Genomic DNA, 17,143 nt, shown 5'->3' with positions numbered 1-17,143 from the left:
AGCCGGGCCGACGACGGCTGAAATGCCAGAAACCGGTCCCCGGTAGCTTGTTTCCTTCCCAGTATAAGAATTGGCTTGGTAGTTTGGTTTGCCCTGTTCCCATCATGCACTGGGACAGGAACAGACTAATTTGCATGTAGCCAGGTTCTGAGCTGGGATGGTGCAGTGAGCTAAAAAACGGTGATGGATCAAGCCCTGATCTTTGGACTGGGTAGGAGTGGTCTGCTTAATTCAGACACTCTGTTCATCACCACCCTCTTTTCTGAATCATTTTGTCCACCATAAGCGTGGAAGGGTATACTCAGATGTGAGTCCCTTGCTCATTGCACCATCAGGATTCAAGCAAGCCGGGCCGACGACGGCTGAAATGCCAGAAACCGGTCCCCGGTAGCTTGTTTCCTTCCCGGTATAAGAATTGGCTTGGTAGTTTGGTTTGCCATGTTCCCATCATGCACTGGGACAGGAACAGACTAATTTGCATGTAGCCAGGTTCTGAGATGGGATGGTGCAGTGAGCTAAAAAACGGTGATGGATCAAGCCCTGATCTTTGGACTGGGTAGGAGTGGTCTGCTTAATTCAGACACTCTGTTCATCACCACCCTCTTTTCTGAATCGATGACGCAGGGTGAGCGCGAGGGGACAACGGGAGCCTACAGGGGACACAGCAGGAGAGTACAGCTGGGATTCTAGAATGCCAGCTGATGACGCAGGGTGAGCGCGAGGGGACAACGGGAGCCTACAGGGGACACAGCAGGAGAGTACAGCTGGGGTTCTAGAGTGCCAGCTGATGACGCAGGGTGAGCACGAGGGGACAACGGGAGCCTACAGGGGACACAGCAGGAGAGTACAGCTGGGATTCTAGAATGCCAGATGATGATGCAGGGGGTAAATGTAAATGTAAATTGATACTTGTATAGCGCACTACTCACCCGCAAGGGTCTCAAGGCGCTTGTACGAACACCGCTGTGGAACCCATCCTGGCTTTCCCTGTGAGGCGTCCACTCCTGGGCACCCCCAGGGTGAGGCCAGGCATCCTTAGCATTGTGGGGGCCGTTGTGGAGATTAAGCAAGCTATTGCCCAGAGTTGCAGAGTGGGACTCTATGATTAGAATAGGCACCGAGGCCAGAATTATCAGGTCCGTGGAATTTTTGAGTCCAAGACCCGCAGAGGCGGGGAATTGAACCCTGGTCCCGGGCTAGACCTCTGCATCAGGGTCTGCCGCTCTAACCATTGAACCACACTTCTCCACTAGGGGGGGACAACGAGAGCCTACTGGGGACACAGCAGGAGAGTACAGCTGGGATTCTAGAATGCCAGCTGATGACGCAGGGTGAGCGCGAGGGGACAACGGGAGCCTACAGGGGACACAGCAGGAGAGTACAGCTGGGATTCTAGAATGCCAGCTGATGACGCAGGGTGAGCGCGAGGGGGCAACGGGAGCCCGCAGGGGACACAGCAGGAGAATACAGCTGGGATTCTAGAATGCCAGCTGATGACGCAGGGTGAGCGCGAGGGGACAACGGGAGCCCGCAGGGGACACAGCAGGAGAGTACAGCTGGGGTTCTAGAATGCCAGCTGATGACGCAGGGTGAGCGCGAGGGGACAACGGGAGCCCGCAGGGGACACAGCAGGAGAGTACAGCTGGGGTTCTAGAATGCCAGCTGATGACGCAGGGTGAGCGCGAAGGGACAACGGGAGCCCACAGGGGACACAGCAGGAGAGTACAGCTGGGGTTCTAGAATGCCAGCTGATGACGCAGGGTGAGCGCGAGGGGACAACGGGAGCCCACAGGGGACACAGCAGGAGAGTACAGCTGGGGTTCTATAATGCCAGCTGATGACGCAGGGTGAGCGCGAGGGGACAACGGGAGCCTACAGGGGACACAGCAGGAGAATACAGCTGGGATTCTAGAATGCCAGCTGATGACGCAGGGTGAGCGCGAGGGGACAATGGGAGCCTACAGGGGACACAGCAGGAGAGTACAGCTGGGATTCTAGAATGCCAACTGATGACGCAGGGTGAGCGCGAGCCCAGTCTGCCACCCCAGTTCAGACATGGCTACATGCAAATCAGTCTGACCCTGTGCCTCATGGGAACAGTCCAGCCCGAACTGCCACGCCATGCCTTCCCTGGACCGGAAACAAGCTTCCGAGGACCGGTTTCTGGCATTCCAGCCGTCTTCAGCCCGGCGTGCTTGAATCCAGTAGCAAAGTGAGCGAGGGACTCACGTCTGAGCATACCCAGCCACACTTATGGCGGCCAAAAGCGGTACAAAAGGGGGTGGTAATGGACGGAGCATCTGAACCAATCAAACACTCACACCCAGTCACACCCAGTCAAAAGATCTGGGTTTATTCCATCACCGTTCTTTAGCCCACTCTGCCACCCCAGTTCAGACATGGCTATATGCAAATCAGTCTGACCCTGTGCCTCTTGGGAACAGTCCAGCCTGAACTGCCACACCCGTAGATTTTTCATCCCATCTAGCCTCTGCATCGCCACTCTGACTTTTGCTCGAAGAATTAGTACGTTACACAGTACCAAACCCTGTCAGCTGAAACCCCTGAGGAATCGGGTTTTTGCTTGCAGGAATCGGGAAGCAGGAGACTAGCCCTGAAATCGGTAGTCTCACGCCTGAATCGGGAGGGTTGGAATGTCTGGAGTACGATTACTGCAACTCAACACATCTCCTTCCCAAAGGATGTAAACAATGGAACGGAGGTGGAAGGAAACATCCACCCATACTTAGTCACACACAAAGTCTTTGAACTTGCTTGGCATAGCCACAGTGCTCCCGCATCTGCTGGTGATAATTTCCGCATTGTTAATACCGCCTCCAGATTCCAGTTCTTCCTCATAAGACTCACTACTTTCTTCTCCTGATGCATCAGTGGTTTCGCTGCCTATGACATCTCTCTTTTCCCCAATGGACTCTATTTGTTCTTGATGTGAAGGAGCAACAACATACCGTCAGTCAAAGTCCTTCTGATCTCCCTCATCAGCAGGTTTGTTGGTGTCCAATTCCACATCCTTTGCCTTTTCAATATTGTTCTCCATCTCGCATTTGGATAATGCAGATGCATGCCACACTTTTCCATCGCTCAGGAGAGCCGAATTGCAAAACACCTTTTCCACCACCAAGGGTTGGGTGAATCTGTTCTGTCCTTTCTCAATGTGTCCACTTCTCTTTACTCTCACCCAATCACCTACCTGGATGGCTAGTGGCTTGCATTTGAGTTTATTGTCAAATTGCCTTTTGTATGCCATCCGTGCCTTCTGTACATTCTCCCTGACCTCCTCTGTAGACCAATTGGCTTTCCTACTTGTCTTGAGCCATCCTACATTGTCCTTGGATAGTGCTGTTCTTCCAATGTAGGATGGCTCAAGACAAGTAGTAAAGCCAATTGGTCTACAGAGGAGGCCAGGAAGAATGTACAGAAGGCACAGATGACATACAAAAGGCAAGTTGACAATAAACACAAATGCAAATCACTCATCATTTCAAACAGGCTGATTCCTGTGCTCTCCCTAGGAGTTATTCTGTGTGCCCAAATAATTTTTTTTGTTTCCATTTTCTAACACAACCCGTTGTTATTTGCTAGTTGTATGGTTCCTTTTACCACTCTGTTAAACCTCTCTACATCTCCATTACCAGATGGGTGGTATACTGAAGTAGTTTTATGTGTTACTCCGTTTCTTTCGATAAACTTCTTGAAGGCGACAGAAGTGAATTACTTGCCATTGTCACTCACGATAATTTTTGGGATACCTTCTCTTGTAAATACTCCATCAAGGAACTTGACAATGTCATTTGCTTCTACTTTATGGAGTATTTTGATCTCCGAGCATTTTGAAAAATGGTCGACCAAAACTACGATATACAACAGATCTTCCTGATATCGTATTGGGCCCATGACATCTATTCCCACACTCCCCCAAGGCATCTCAGGGCAAGCCAATGGATGCAAAGGTGGTTTGAGTGTGATTTTGGGCTTGTCCGAGTTTTCACATTTAGCACAGGTCCTGACTCCAAATCACACCCTGGCCACCAGTACCAAAATGTTATTCTCTGTTTAGTTTTATGATACCCTTATGTCCTTCGTGGCATATTTCCAGAATTTTCTTTCTTAGATTCTCGGGAGGTATTACCCTCCCCTGTCTTAATATTAATCCCCCTTCCACAGATAATTTGTTTCTGAGTTCCCAGTACGGTTTCATCTTGTTTTTGATGTGGTTTTTGTCTGGCCATCCATTGATGATATATTTGTTTACTTCCTGTATCACTTCATCCTGTTCATATTCCTTTTCCCATTCATTTTTTTTGAATGCTCGGAAATTCTTTGCTAATGTTAGCCACTCATCTTCTTTATCTTCTTTATCCTCTTCCTCTTCCCTTCCTGGTAGGGGTAAGCGGCCGAGAAAGCCTGCCACTATGTTTCTTGCACCTGGAAGATACTTTACTTAGTAGTTGTAGTCCAATAATCTTACAGAAAATCTTGCCAATCTGGGAGATGGGTTATATAGTCCCTTAACAGTCAACACCTTTGTCAAAGGTTTGTGATCACACCTTAGGGTCACCCTTTTTCCCCACACATATTGGCGGAAATGCTCCAAACCCCACACACATGCAAGTGCCTCCCGTTCAATCACCGAGTACTTCTCCTCAGTGGGGGTGAGTGACCGTGATGCGAAGGCAACTGTCACTTCCTTTCCTTCTGGTCCAACTTGCGAAAGTATAGCGCCTATACCTTTTCCACTCGTGTCTGTTGTGACTATACTCTCTAGCTCTGGGTCGAACCCTTTTAGGGGTGGAGCATCACAAATTTCCTTTTTAAGGTTTATAAATGCCTCGTTGCAATCTCTAGACCATACAAATTTGTTTTTACTTTTTAGTAATTTTCTAAATTCATATGTGTTTGTTGAGAAATTCCTTACAATTTTTGAATACAATTCCACTAGCCCTAAGAAGGCTCTTAATTCTTCTTTTGTTTGTGGTTCAGGAGCATCCTCAATAGCCCTAACCAACTCTTTCTTTGGTTTTATTCATTCTTGTGTTATTTCATGACCTAAGTACGTCACTGTTCTCTCTGCAAATTTGCATTTGGTGTATTCTGCTGTCAATCCACGTTCTTCCAGTGTCTTGAGAACTTTTATACATTTTTGATCATTATCTGTTTAGGTTTTTCCCATTACCAGGATGTCATCTTGAAAGATGAGCATGTCTTTGACATCCTTAAATACCTCATGCATGAGTCTCTGAAATAGTACCGCTGCCGATGCTAGTCCAAAAGGTACTCTTTTGAACCTATAACATCCGAACGGTGAAATGAAGCTGGTTAGGCACCTACTGTCTGGGTGTAGAGAAACCTGGTGGTATGCGGCAGTTAAAACTATTGTTGAAAATACCTTCATACCTTTTGTCCAGGGGTGTGGAATATTTTTAAAAATGTACTTGTCCAGTGGACAAAATTGTGCAGAAAACTACTTGTCCTGCAAAGAAATCTACTTGTCTTACCTATTTCCTAAATCAGTTAAACCGACCGCCAAAACTGTATGTTTGATCTTAGAGAGTGCATTTTAGGCATCCTAGTGCTGAAGCATTGGGAGAACAATGTCCACAAAGAGGGAGCATACAGGAATCAGAAATTACACTTTACCCAGTGTATGCTATACTGGTAAATCAATATTGCATACTTACATGACATATATTTTTGTACAAGATATTTACAATGATTATAAAAGATTGTCACAAATCAGCTAGAACCAAGGCTGCCATGTTTTAATAAAGTACACAGTGGTATAAGCAGACATCCAGGGAGAACCATGAATAATATGACTGGCAGGACAAATCTAGCAAAAAAAGATCTGCGGGGCCTGATGACGAAAGCCAGAAGAATTACCTTGTTTGTTTTCAAGGCTTGAGAGTACTCTAGCAAATTATAGGGGCATTTTTGGAAGGACATAGGCGCAGACACAGAGGATTTTGACCAGAAACAACAACTTATGAATAGTTTTTACTTTGTGCTATCCGGATGTGCTCAACCATCATTTTGTCCCGGAAAGCCAACTCACAAGTCTGCAGATAGACAGAAAGGATTGATAGGTTGTGGAATAGGGTCAAAAATCAATGGCAACTTAAAGAAAGGGTTACATAGTTGGGTGTTAGAAAGACAACATAAAAAGTCAGACATTTGCAAAAGAAGAAGGAGGAATGGAAAAATAGGATAACAAGAATGAACTCACAGTAAATGTGACAGTCACCTTGGTCATGTGGTTAATCTGGAGGTGGCTGCCCCAGTATTCAGCCTCCAAAAATTGATAACATCCCCAGTATGTGATTAATACTTCGCAAAGCCGTGGGTGTCTCCCTCTGGACAGCAGCCAGAGAACAAGTCAATAGAGACTGAGGCAAGTGTTGCACCTGTGCGCTGTACACAAGATTTTTAAAATGAAGCACATGTCAGAGTCCTCCAGGTGTAACATGTTCTAAGCACTCCCTGACACCAGAACATGGAAAACCCTCCATCACATGTATGACAGAGGTAACAACATTTACAAACATTCACATCAGCATTACAGCGGGAGTCAGTGACGATCAAGAGGTTACATGGAGAGCCAGTGACGTATCCGGGGGGAGGGGTGCAGGGTGGGTTATGGAGGGATGCAGTGATGTCCTGAGGGAGGAGGTACACAGGGTGGCAGCGATGTAACAGGGGGGGCAGGAGGAAGGAGGAGTTGCAGAGGAAGGCAGCGATGCCCTTAGGTGGGGGTTAAAGTGGGAACCACGGATGGCCCATTAGTTAACATCTAAATATGGGAGAGGTCCTAAAGAAGGATCCACTTCTGGCTTCAGGGTAGGGAATACAACAAAGCTAGGGTTATGCTGATTTTTAAAGAAGAGAGATGGTTTGGCATTTAACAGAAAAGGGAGATGAGAAACACAGGGAACTAGAATGTTGGTAGAGGGCAGAAAGAAGGGAGGGCAGCAGGGAAGTGGAGGAATAGTGGTTTTACCCTGGTAGTTTGAGAGCAAAGGAAGGGAACCAAAGTTGGTTAGAGATGTATAAGGATATATATAAAAAGCAAAAAAAGCGGGCTTTTATTGGGTAAGAAATACAGCATGGGGGTTAGACTAGGCCACAATGGTAAACTGTACCAATGGCAGAGATTTTAGACACAGCAAGAGAAAGGAGATGGGTTGAGCAGGGAATTAGAAAAAAGACAAGTTCTGAGACTGCAAACAGGAGAAGGTAAGGGTGGTAGACATAGCTTTAGGGGGTTAGGGTGTTACGTAGCAAGTAGAGGATGTTCTATAGTTGGTACGTTTGTAATGTATGCCGGCTGGCACACAGCATAAGTACACTTTCGATTGCTTCTGCTGCCTCTCCTGAGAGGTTTGCAAAGTTAGTTGTTTCTGCTTTAAGCAGCTTCTAACTGGAACTTTTCCATGTGTTGTATTTTGTTTGTTTTGCATAGGATTACTTTCCTGCAGAAAAAACGTCCTTCCTGACTGCCTGGGAGTAAAAGTATTGGATCTGTGGTGTAATTTCATGTTCAGCTTCATTGCAAGATGTAGCTGTGAAAGAGAATCCGGGGTTCTATAGGCACATTTTCTTTGGAAACACTTACGTTACCTTCTCAACGCAGTTTACTTTCCTATCTATTTTTAAGAAACACGTTTCTGTACACTGCATAAACACACTGTCCTGCCGTACATGCTGCTTTATTTACCCCTCCCAGTACATTTGAAGTACATTTCTGCCTTATGTAGGCACACAATGCGCCAGGCTCTTATGGAAATGTGGCTTTATTATCAGCTGCCACATGAGGGCGCCTCGTTATACCACTTCGTTTTTATTTTCTTCCGTGTACTTTATCTCTGTTCTCCTTACAACACATTTTTTTTAGTCATGTGATAGTTCTTCGTAAGATATAAACTGTCCGAAAACTGTACCTCACCCAAGATGTCTCCCACGCAACGTGCTTACGTCAACACATCGCGCTGTCCATCTTTCCTCACTAAACATCTACGTTCTCTTCAGCTTTTACTTCTCCATTGTTCTGTTTTTTATAAGCAGATATCCCTTCACAATGCCTTTTTGCTCTCACTTGCATTCAATATTCTAGAGTGCACCGAAGCTCGTTCTTCACTTCGCGCTCTCTTTTACACCGTGCCAATCTGTCATTTATTTAGTCCTGTTTCTTTTTACAATGCGCATTTGCTGCCAGTCTCAGAGCCGATCCCGCTAAGTTTACACAGGTTCTTGTGCTCACCTCACTGTAACATCGATACAGGCGCCAATACAGTCAGATGCTTGATTTCTCTTCAATGCTTTAATTAGTGCACACGCTTTTGATATTTTGCGCTGTCATCAATTCGCTATCTTTCCGGCATCCAGTTATTCCTCCAACTTGTACTTCACTTCCATTTTTTTTTTCGCTTCGTACATTAAGCATTCCTTCCTTTTTTTCATATCACACGCGTGGATGTTCCGGTGTGTTGCTTCACCTCGTCGCCATTGTAAAGATGACCCGGAGCTGAGTAAGTTTACTGTCCTTTATTAAGTTAGTAATAAAGTATAACATACCGGACAGAGCGGAAGGCAAGGCTGCCGGTCAGGTTTCTAGTCAATAACTGTCAACTGTCAATTGGATGTCAGCTGGCATTCTAGAATGCCAGCTGATGACGCAGGGTGAGCGCGAGGGGACAATGGGAGCCTACAGGGGACATAGTAGGAGAGTACGATTACTGCAACTCAACAGGAGGATTCCGTGTGTCTGGAAAAAACAGTTGGTTTTTTTTGGCATATTTTATACAGCGCGAACTCGACCCGAAGGTATTGGAGCGCTTTCCATGAGCACCGTTGAAGTAACACAGTAAATGAAGAAGAACATCAGGAAGCCGGAAATCGTTTAAGTAAGTATTTATTCTCATCAAGAAAGCCCACGGCCAGCTGGGAGCAGCATGACTGTGAAAATCAGCTGGTGAAGAAGAATGGTGACACTCGCGGTGACGCGGGTCAAGTCATATGTCAAGGTTCCAAATGACGTAAGAGTCATTCAACCAATCACAAGTGACATGCTAATGACTACAAGATAACCACAAGAATATACAACAACCGTATTTACATTACACATTCAGGCGCAGGGAGATTGAGTGATTTGCCCAGAATCATAGGATGTGGACGCGACCCCGAGGCTCAAACCCTGGTTTCCATCCTTTCCCCGGTGTTTCCGGCCCAGGTTGTATCCTCGCTGGATCTGACTCTTTCCAGGTTGCGGCCTCTATCCAAGGCTGTTCACAGTCTGCACTCCGTGGAAGATCGCATCACTCTTTCATTAATCTGTGATATGAAGTTTTGTGTTCGCTCCGCGCGGGGACACAATTAATAAGGTACAAGAACCGCCTCACGCCACAGCACACGCTGAGATGTATGCAAGTGCAAAGCTCCTCGGTTTGGCTCCTCTATGGAAGGGGGAGTGTCTTTCCTCTGCGCAGGCGCAGTGAGACTCCGCACCCTCTGTCTAAGGCTGTTCATGGTCTGTACTCCGTGCAAGGTCCCAACACTTTTTGATTGCTCTGCGATAGGAAGTAGTATCTTCGCTCCGCACATGCGCAGCTGTGGCGCGCGGTCCTGCGCATGCGCAGTTATGAGACGGAATGTGGCTCGTGCAGCAGGGTGAGCGCGCGCGTCAGTCTCAAGGACATCCGAGCGGTGCCTTCTCTGCCTCCACTGACCGGTGCACCAGGTGAGACGAGGCCTGGAGGGCCACAACCTCCCAAGGGACCCTGAGGAGGGGCTGGTGCACTGCACCCTGCAGAGAGCCACAGCTGCCAAGGTTTCAGATCGCCATGTGTGACATTTTTATAATTTCAGTGAAATTATGAGTGACGTTTAACGACTATGAATGACATTTAACAGCTATGAGTGACATTTAACGGCTTTGAGTGACATTTAACAGCCATGAGTGACATTTAACATCTATGAGTGACATTTAACGGCTAAGAGTGACATTTAATAGCTATGAGTGACATTCAATAGCTATGAATGACATTTAACATCTATGAGTGACATTTAACGGCTATGAGTGACACTCTCTCCCGAGCACAATCCAGCAATGAAGACGAGGAAAACCTATAAATATCAGAAATGACACCCATTTGAGCAGCAAGGAACTGGAAACTGCTGCAAAGCGCCGTTGCATGACATTTCAATGTACTAATGAATATGAGTCGCATTCAGCTGCCAAATGTGTGACACTTAGGGTGGCACTTTCTGCATTTCAAAAATCATCCAATTTTGAACAATGAAAAGCTCTAAACATATTATGAAAATAACGGGAAACTATTGAAATTAAAGGTCACTAACCTGCAACCTCTTTCTAATATAACTACATTTTTAAACTAATTGCGGCAAAGAAGACACCTGAGAAGGAAGTTTGATGGGGCTGAGAGACACTTGCTTAGCTTGACAAGACCTCACTCGTGGATCAACACTGTGCAGCAGAGGCCAGTGCGTCAAGAAATATAGACGGGCCAATTAGTCTGAATCACTTTTGCAAATGTGCGCTCTGTACAATTATACAAATCTCAATCTCAGCTGCACAGAGAGTGTTAATATTGGTGCAGAAAAGAATGATGCTTCATTTCAACCGCGCTATTCTAAAACACAGACTCTTATTTCCTCTGCAAACTGCGTAATAATTAATTGCCCGTCAATTGTCAAGGTAGGAAATTGTGGCTACAGTGAGGCTTTACCCAAAATGACATTGCCATGGAGCATATGCTAAGTAAGGGATTTTTGCACATAGGTCAGGTGGGCTGAGGGATTTCCTGACGCTTTAAATCACAGACGGGCAAAGTTAGTTTATGCGATTGTTATTTACGAGTGGGAGGCCAAGGGGGGGGAGTTGAAAGCACCTCTGCTGTGTGACTGTGTGTAAGTGTCTAAGTAGAGTAAGTGAGGAAGGAGCGTGCTGGATGCGGAGGGCCGGGCGGCAGCGTTTAAACAGCAATCACGTAACTGCCTCCAGATGCTATTATTTGTGAAATTATTTTTTCTGTTGAAGATCAGACTCGTGCTGCTCTGCGGCTGTACTGACACAAAAGTACAATAATAAACTGACTGTACAGTACTAAGTCAGTCACAGTTCTGCCTGACGCGCAGCACTTTGCCTGTTGGAATGATGTAACTTAGGTAACACTTACTTGGACTAGACAAGTTCAGACTGCTGTCTCTTCCTGGTCAGTGACCGGCCGCTCAGCAGTGCACCCGGACTAGTTATGCCACACAATGCACATCATGGACAAGTTGCCGATGATGCCCACGGCGAAGACGGTCAATGAGAGCAGCATCACGGCGTAGGTGCTATACGAGTTCTCCGTCATGGGGTAGAGTGGGTTCTGGACTTGCGGGCACTTCTGGTCAGTCTTGGTTGTTTCCCCTGTGCTCTCAGCCCTGTCCGTCTCCGAGGCCCCAAGGGTATTTGGCTATCACCCTTGGCTCATACTGCTGCACGGCCTTGGCATCGTCGTCCTCTGCACCTCTCCGCACGTTCAACAAGGTCCCAGAGGTGTCTGGAGCACCCCACCCTGCCACTTGTTCATACGAAGGCAGAAGCCAGTATTGCCCCGTGGTGGTTCCACTGACTGACTCCCCGTGCCTCGGTTATCCAGAAACATCTCTTCCTCAGTCTGTGGACCCGTCCTCCACGGCCGGGACGTCAGCCTGCCTCATAAACGAAGCAACTTCTGATGCCTTGTCCCCCGCCGAAGTCCGAGCTCACTAAAGGTCACATCCGGATTATAATCCCCCAGGGTGTGACAGTAGCAGCAACCAATCACTGCAGAGAGCCGCCCCCCCCCCATCGGTAATTGCGAGAGCAGTGTGTAAAAGCCGTGCGGGGCCGCCGCAATTAATCATGTAGCCTGGAGCGAGGCGCGAAAGGGCGGGCAGATTAATTGATGCATTGTAAGACTCTCAGCCACTCCAGAGCTGCGAGCAGAATTTTTTTTACTATTTAGGAACTACTGAGTACAGCAAGCAGCTGCTGCCACCATATCTAGTAGCAGCAGAGCCGGCGCACAGGTTCACAGGCACTACAGGTGGCACGCGCTGGCAAGTGGCATTAAATGCGTGACAATGCATTTCAGTGCGGTGATGCGGAACACCGCACTGAAATGCATAAGTGTCACACCTGATGCGTGATACTTGACAGGCATGGATGGTGACCAGTGCAATGCACCGTGCAGAGTGTGACTGGTGCACTGCACCATGCAGTGTGACAGGTGCACCGTGCAGAGTGTGACTGGTGCACTGCAGTGTGCAGAATGTGACTGGTGCACCGTGCAGAGGGTGACAGGTGCGCCGCACTGTGCAGTGTGGCTGGTACACCGTGCAGAGTGTGACTGGTGCACTGCACCGTGCAGAGTGTGACTGGTGCACTGCACCGTGCAGAGTGTGACTGGTGCACTGCGCCGTACAGAGTGGCTGGTGCACCGTGCAGAGTTTGACTGGTGCACTGCACCGTGCAGAGGGTGACTGGTGCATTGCACCGTGCAGAGTGTGACTGGTGCATAGAATACAAACGGGATGTCATGTTATAAAAAACAATGGAAAAGGAGTGAACAACTTAACCACCTTCCCCGTGACAAGAGATAGTTTATTATAAAACAGAAGACCTCTGGGCTTTTTCAGCAGACCCCATACCTCAAGGCCTAGATTCAATGTTCACATTGCAGGACAAACACGGGTCTTCTCTCTGGAAAGGTGTCGCTCCGTGTGTGTGAAAACATCTTGTGTTTGCAATATTAAAGTACACGATTTTCAGAGGTGCAGCTGTGTGAAGCCTGTTATGTCTAGGTGCGAGGGACAGATCAGAACAGAATAACAAGGGGCATTGTTGTTTACCCTTGAACATCATGTGCAGACTAAACCTCAGAGCACAGCATAGAACTTGCAAAGCAGACAGTTCTCATGTGTAAAAGGGGCACAAATAAGTATTGCGAAATAGATTTTTGCATTGTCGTGCGCAAAAGCAGGTTCATGGCAGCAAAGCTCATGCTAATTTAGAAATTGTCGACAATGGACCTACAAGCCTTACTACACTTCTGTTTAATGCTCGGAAACCCATCTGCTCCAGAATCGCTAGAAGCCTCTGAGCTGTTTTCGTTTGTCTTCAAGAGGATCACCTTCAAACTCCTCATCCATGCACACAAGGCCCTCCACAACGCCGGACCAGCATACCTCAACCACCGACTCAACTTCCACACCCCCACCCGCAACCTCCACTCTGCCTACCTTGCCCTCGCCACAGTACCTCGCACCTGAAAATCCACAGCCGGCGGCAGATTCTTCTCCTACCTCGCTGCCAAGACCTGGAACACTCTCCCTACCCATCTGTGACAGACCCAGGATCTGCCGGCCTTCAGGAGACTCCTCAAGACCTGGCTCTTCGATCAGTAGCAGCCCCCCCCTCCCTCAGCACCTTGAGACCCCCACGGGTACGTAGCACGCTTTACAAATGGTATTGTATTGTATTGTATTGTATTGTATTCCGCCTGAGTTATTATCTTGTATTACTGCGTCCCGTACAAATTGGTCCTCCTCCGTATCAATATCTTCAGATGTACTCCTGAACATATTGGAATTGAAGTCCCCGTAATGATCAAGCTGTTGTTGGTATGCTCTTCCGTTATAATTTTCTCGAGCTCCTCCTGATTCTGAGCACTTGCAGAGGTGCCAAGCTGTGCATCATTGGCTCCATAGCATAAATGCTCTTTATAGAGCTGTATGTAGCTAGGCCTCCCTTGCTGTGGCCGAATTTGGAGCTTTTAATAGCAAGTAGGGAGAGCAGATTAAATCCGTTTAATGCTGGTGGCGATTCGCACCAAGTTTCCTGGAATGAAATAGAACACTGGGACTTTAGAGACCACCCTTTTAATAAGAAAAGCAAAACTACAAGTCCCATAAGCAATAGTAATGGATGGTGTCTAGCATGCCCTGGGGCGACAGCCGATTCAGTGCATCCTGTTTAATTTTTTCAGTATTTGACACAATATTGAATTTGTAACCTTTTGTTTTTATGGTCATGAGTCACCAGAATACTAAAACATGTTGTTTCTTTTAATTTCAAGGTCCATTATGTAATGGTCACCAGCTTGGAAGCTCTGTTCATTCTTCAGTGTTTGTCATTGATCTCCACGTGTGGCTGGTTTGGGTCCGCCCCTGCATCGATCCCGATAACTCACACAGGTAAGGACCTTGTTGCAGCAACATGATAACCCCATACTCATCTGTAAGAAGTGTGCTCTGAGGCCGGTATCCTGATACAACCATTTTCTGTGCTCTCTCTCAAACTGCAAGAACCCAGAATCTTCCCAAGTCTGTGAGAAAATTGAGTGATTCCAAGAATAAAATCAAATTGTAATTTTTGTAAAAAGCCTGCCACTATCTGCTATGTACATTTGTTCAAATAAAACAAAACACATCAGAAGGCCAACTAATCTATCATGCATTTAATGCAAAAATAGCAAAAGGCCAAGCAAACTAACAAGTGACAATTGTCATTTCAATGGACGCGAGCATCCACCCCAAAGCAAGTTGAAGTATAGAATACTAATGCTACACAATGTATTTTTATACACTTTTCTCCTAAAACAAGACAATGAAACATGAACATGTGATAGAAATAGTTACTGAAACTAAACTAATGAGTATGAGGCAGGGTTGTTTCTCAAGAAGAATGTGAGAAGTCCTTGAGAAACAGATAAACGATACACAGACAAGCTGTAGAATTCGTTATTTACTTCTTATTGCCAATATTCAGTTTCCTACAAGATGCAGGAAAGTGTGCAGATGTACAGCACTAAATAAAATGTTTCTGGGCCCTAACAGAATCATGTAACTTTGCAGCCATATTAAGGCGAACAAACGCATCAAATTGATATAAGATCATTGTAATTTGGTATGTAATATATCAATGCAGGTTATGGCATTCATTTGTAAACAATTATCGGTATTAAAGCCGCAAGTATATGCAGTTACGCAGTCTCAATTCCTTCTTCCCAGTGGCCACCACTGCTGCTAGCCAGATGCATTCGGCAGTGCCGCCTGTGACCTGAAATGCTGCATTTAATCAGTACCAAAGGTCATCAATGCTTCTAGCCAGCTCTTGTCACAAGTGCCACTCACACCCCGACCCCCCTTCACCTGTTATTCTTTGAGCCTGCTCCAGTCAGTAGTGGCCCTTACAACCTGTTATCATCCTAGCCAATTCGGGTCATTAGAGGCCCCTTGGGACTTGTAATCATGCTATCCAGCTTCAGTCAGTATTGGCCCCCTGGGACGTATTATCCTGCTAGGCAACTCCAGACAATAGTGGCCCCTGTAACTTAAATCCTACTAAGATTAAAAACCAGAGGTCATCTCTGCTGCTTACTAACGATTTACAAAAGAGAAGCTGAGGCACAAAGACAGCACACGTTATAAAAATTGATTCAACTGTCTGTTTTTTCATATTCTGCTATGTGTATTGTAATTTTGTATGTGGTAAATTATAACAAGACTTAAAAAAAATACCTTCTACAAAAAAAAATGTTATAAAATAATAAAATATTAGAACATATCAACACAATTATAGTGTGATTTTAGTCATTAGTTTGCCAGTTTTCTTTCTCTAATATAACAGGCACAAAACCCGGTGCAAATTTGCTCCCTCTTTACCCCAAGTGTTGTTTCCTTGCCAGGGTTCATCCCATTAGGCAGGGGCCCCTTTCTTCCAAAAACAGAATACCCGTGATGCATTCATAAAAACATATAGGTGGTAGTTTAATACACTGTGGTCAAAAGCGGGAAAACACTCGCCCAACGAGGGTGATGTCATCACCTCCTCGAGAGAAACACTGAGATCAACGCTAACATTTTTAGTGTGGTGTTCGGAAGAAAGCTTTAAATTTTGTAAGTGAGCCCAGGGGGAGGAATAATATCCTCCGTTCACATGGTGGAAAGCCAAAGATCCGGTACTCACATCATCTATTGGAGAACTTCACCAACGACCTACCCCTTCTCATGTGGCTCGGGAGTGAGTACTTGGAGGTGGTTTTTCGGTTTATAAATCCTCCATCCGGCGCTAATTGGTGACAGGTGGTTCGTATGAAATAGTAAATTGCTGATCAAAGATCGACAGTGATGGTCTGGGGATCGTGGGCGCCATCTTGTAGTGGGTTAGAAGCCGATGTATCAAATGGATTATTGATAGCAATTAATGTGACCGGGTTGAAGATCGTTGGAGTGCGCCCAGTGAATGTGGCTGTGATTGCGCCTATGAGAGAATCCCATTGTGGAAAGGCAGGCGGTGCGGCATGGTTAGTTGCTGATCAAAGGTCGTTAGTGATGGGCTGGGTCCTGGTGATTTACCCAATGCTATTTCTGAGGCAGCTGAGGTTATTTCCTCTAGTGATATAAGAGTTTCTAGGGAGTCTCGCGCAACGGCGATTAGAGCCCTGGGATGTATATCTCGAAAGAAGTCTTCTATCTGAGATTCGGGTAGGATTTCATGTGTAGAGTGATTGATTGTTGCAAGGATTCTGTTCCTATACAGAACTGTGCACAGAGACCCAGGACATTAGTGAATTGTGGTGTACCAGAAACTCACTGCAGTACCTAGAGAACCCCAACCAGCTAGCATCAGTGCCACATTAGCTCTTCGTCCTACAGCAGAGGGTTGTGTAGGTGCCAGGGCAACAATCACCAATGAAACAGTACCCGTCTGGGACCTATCCCTAACTGCTGCTGTACGGGGGAGGGATCTGATAGGCCTCTGGGTGGGATATCCAACATGACCAAGCGATGAGTGTGTTCCCTAGTGAAAAAAATGTGATCCAGGCTAGAAAACGACCCATGGATGGTAAAGAAATACATATAATCCCTAATTGTAACTCCTAACTGCTGAATGAAGAGTCCTCCACGTTTTGGACCATGCCAGAGCCTCTGCCATTGGCCCCAAACAAGACACTCTGTGTATGTTGTGTAGCTGTGGGACGGCATCTATCCTGATCAGGGTGAATTACATAATTCCAGTCTCCTCCTATCAATGCAAGGACGTCGGGTAATGATCCCCAGGTAACAATAATGCGTTCAG

The 17,143-nt window shown here is 46.4% G+C and overlaps 1 protein-coding gene across 1 annotated transcript in view; it reads left to right on the top strand.

Moving 5' to 3' along the window:
* The window catches only part of LOC147737390 (uncharacterized), a 110,540-nt gene that overhangs the window by 61,467 nt on the left and 31,930 nt on the right, over window positions 1–17,143 (top strand). Inside the window, exon 2 of the mRNA XM_086928395.1 lies at window positions 14,139–14,256. The gene's annotated coding sequence lies outside the window, so the exon portion shown is untranslated. The remainder of the gene's footprint in view (window positions 1–14,138; window positions 14,257–17,143) is intronic.

Source organism: Lissotriton vulgaris, chromosome 1_1 (assembly GCF_964263255.1).
Source record: "Lissotriton vulgaris chromosome 1_1, aLisVul1.2, whole genome shotgun sequence".
Classification (NCBI taxonomy): domain Eukaryota; kingdom Metazoa; phylum Chordata; class Amphibia; order Caudata; family Salamandridae; genus Lissotriton; species Lissotriton vulgaris.
The sequence above is the reverse complement of the archived record's forward strand: the minus strand, read 5'-3'. Positions and strand labels throughout refer to the sequence as shown.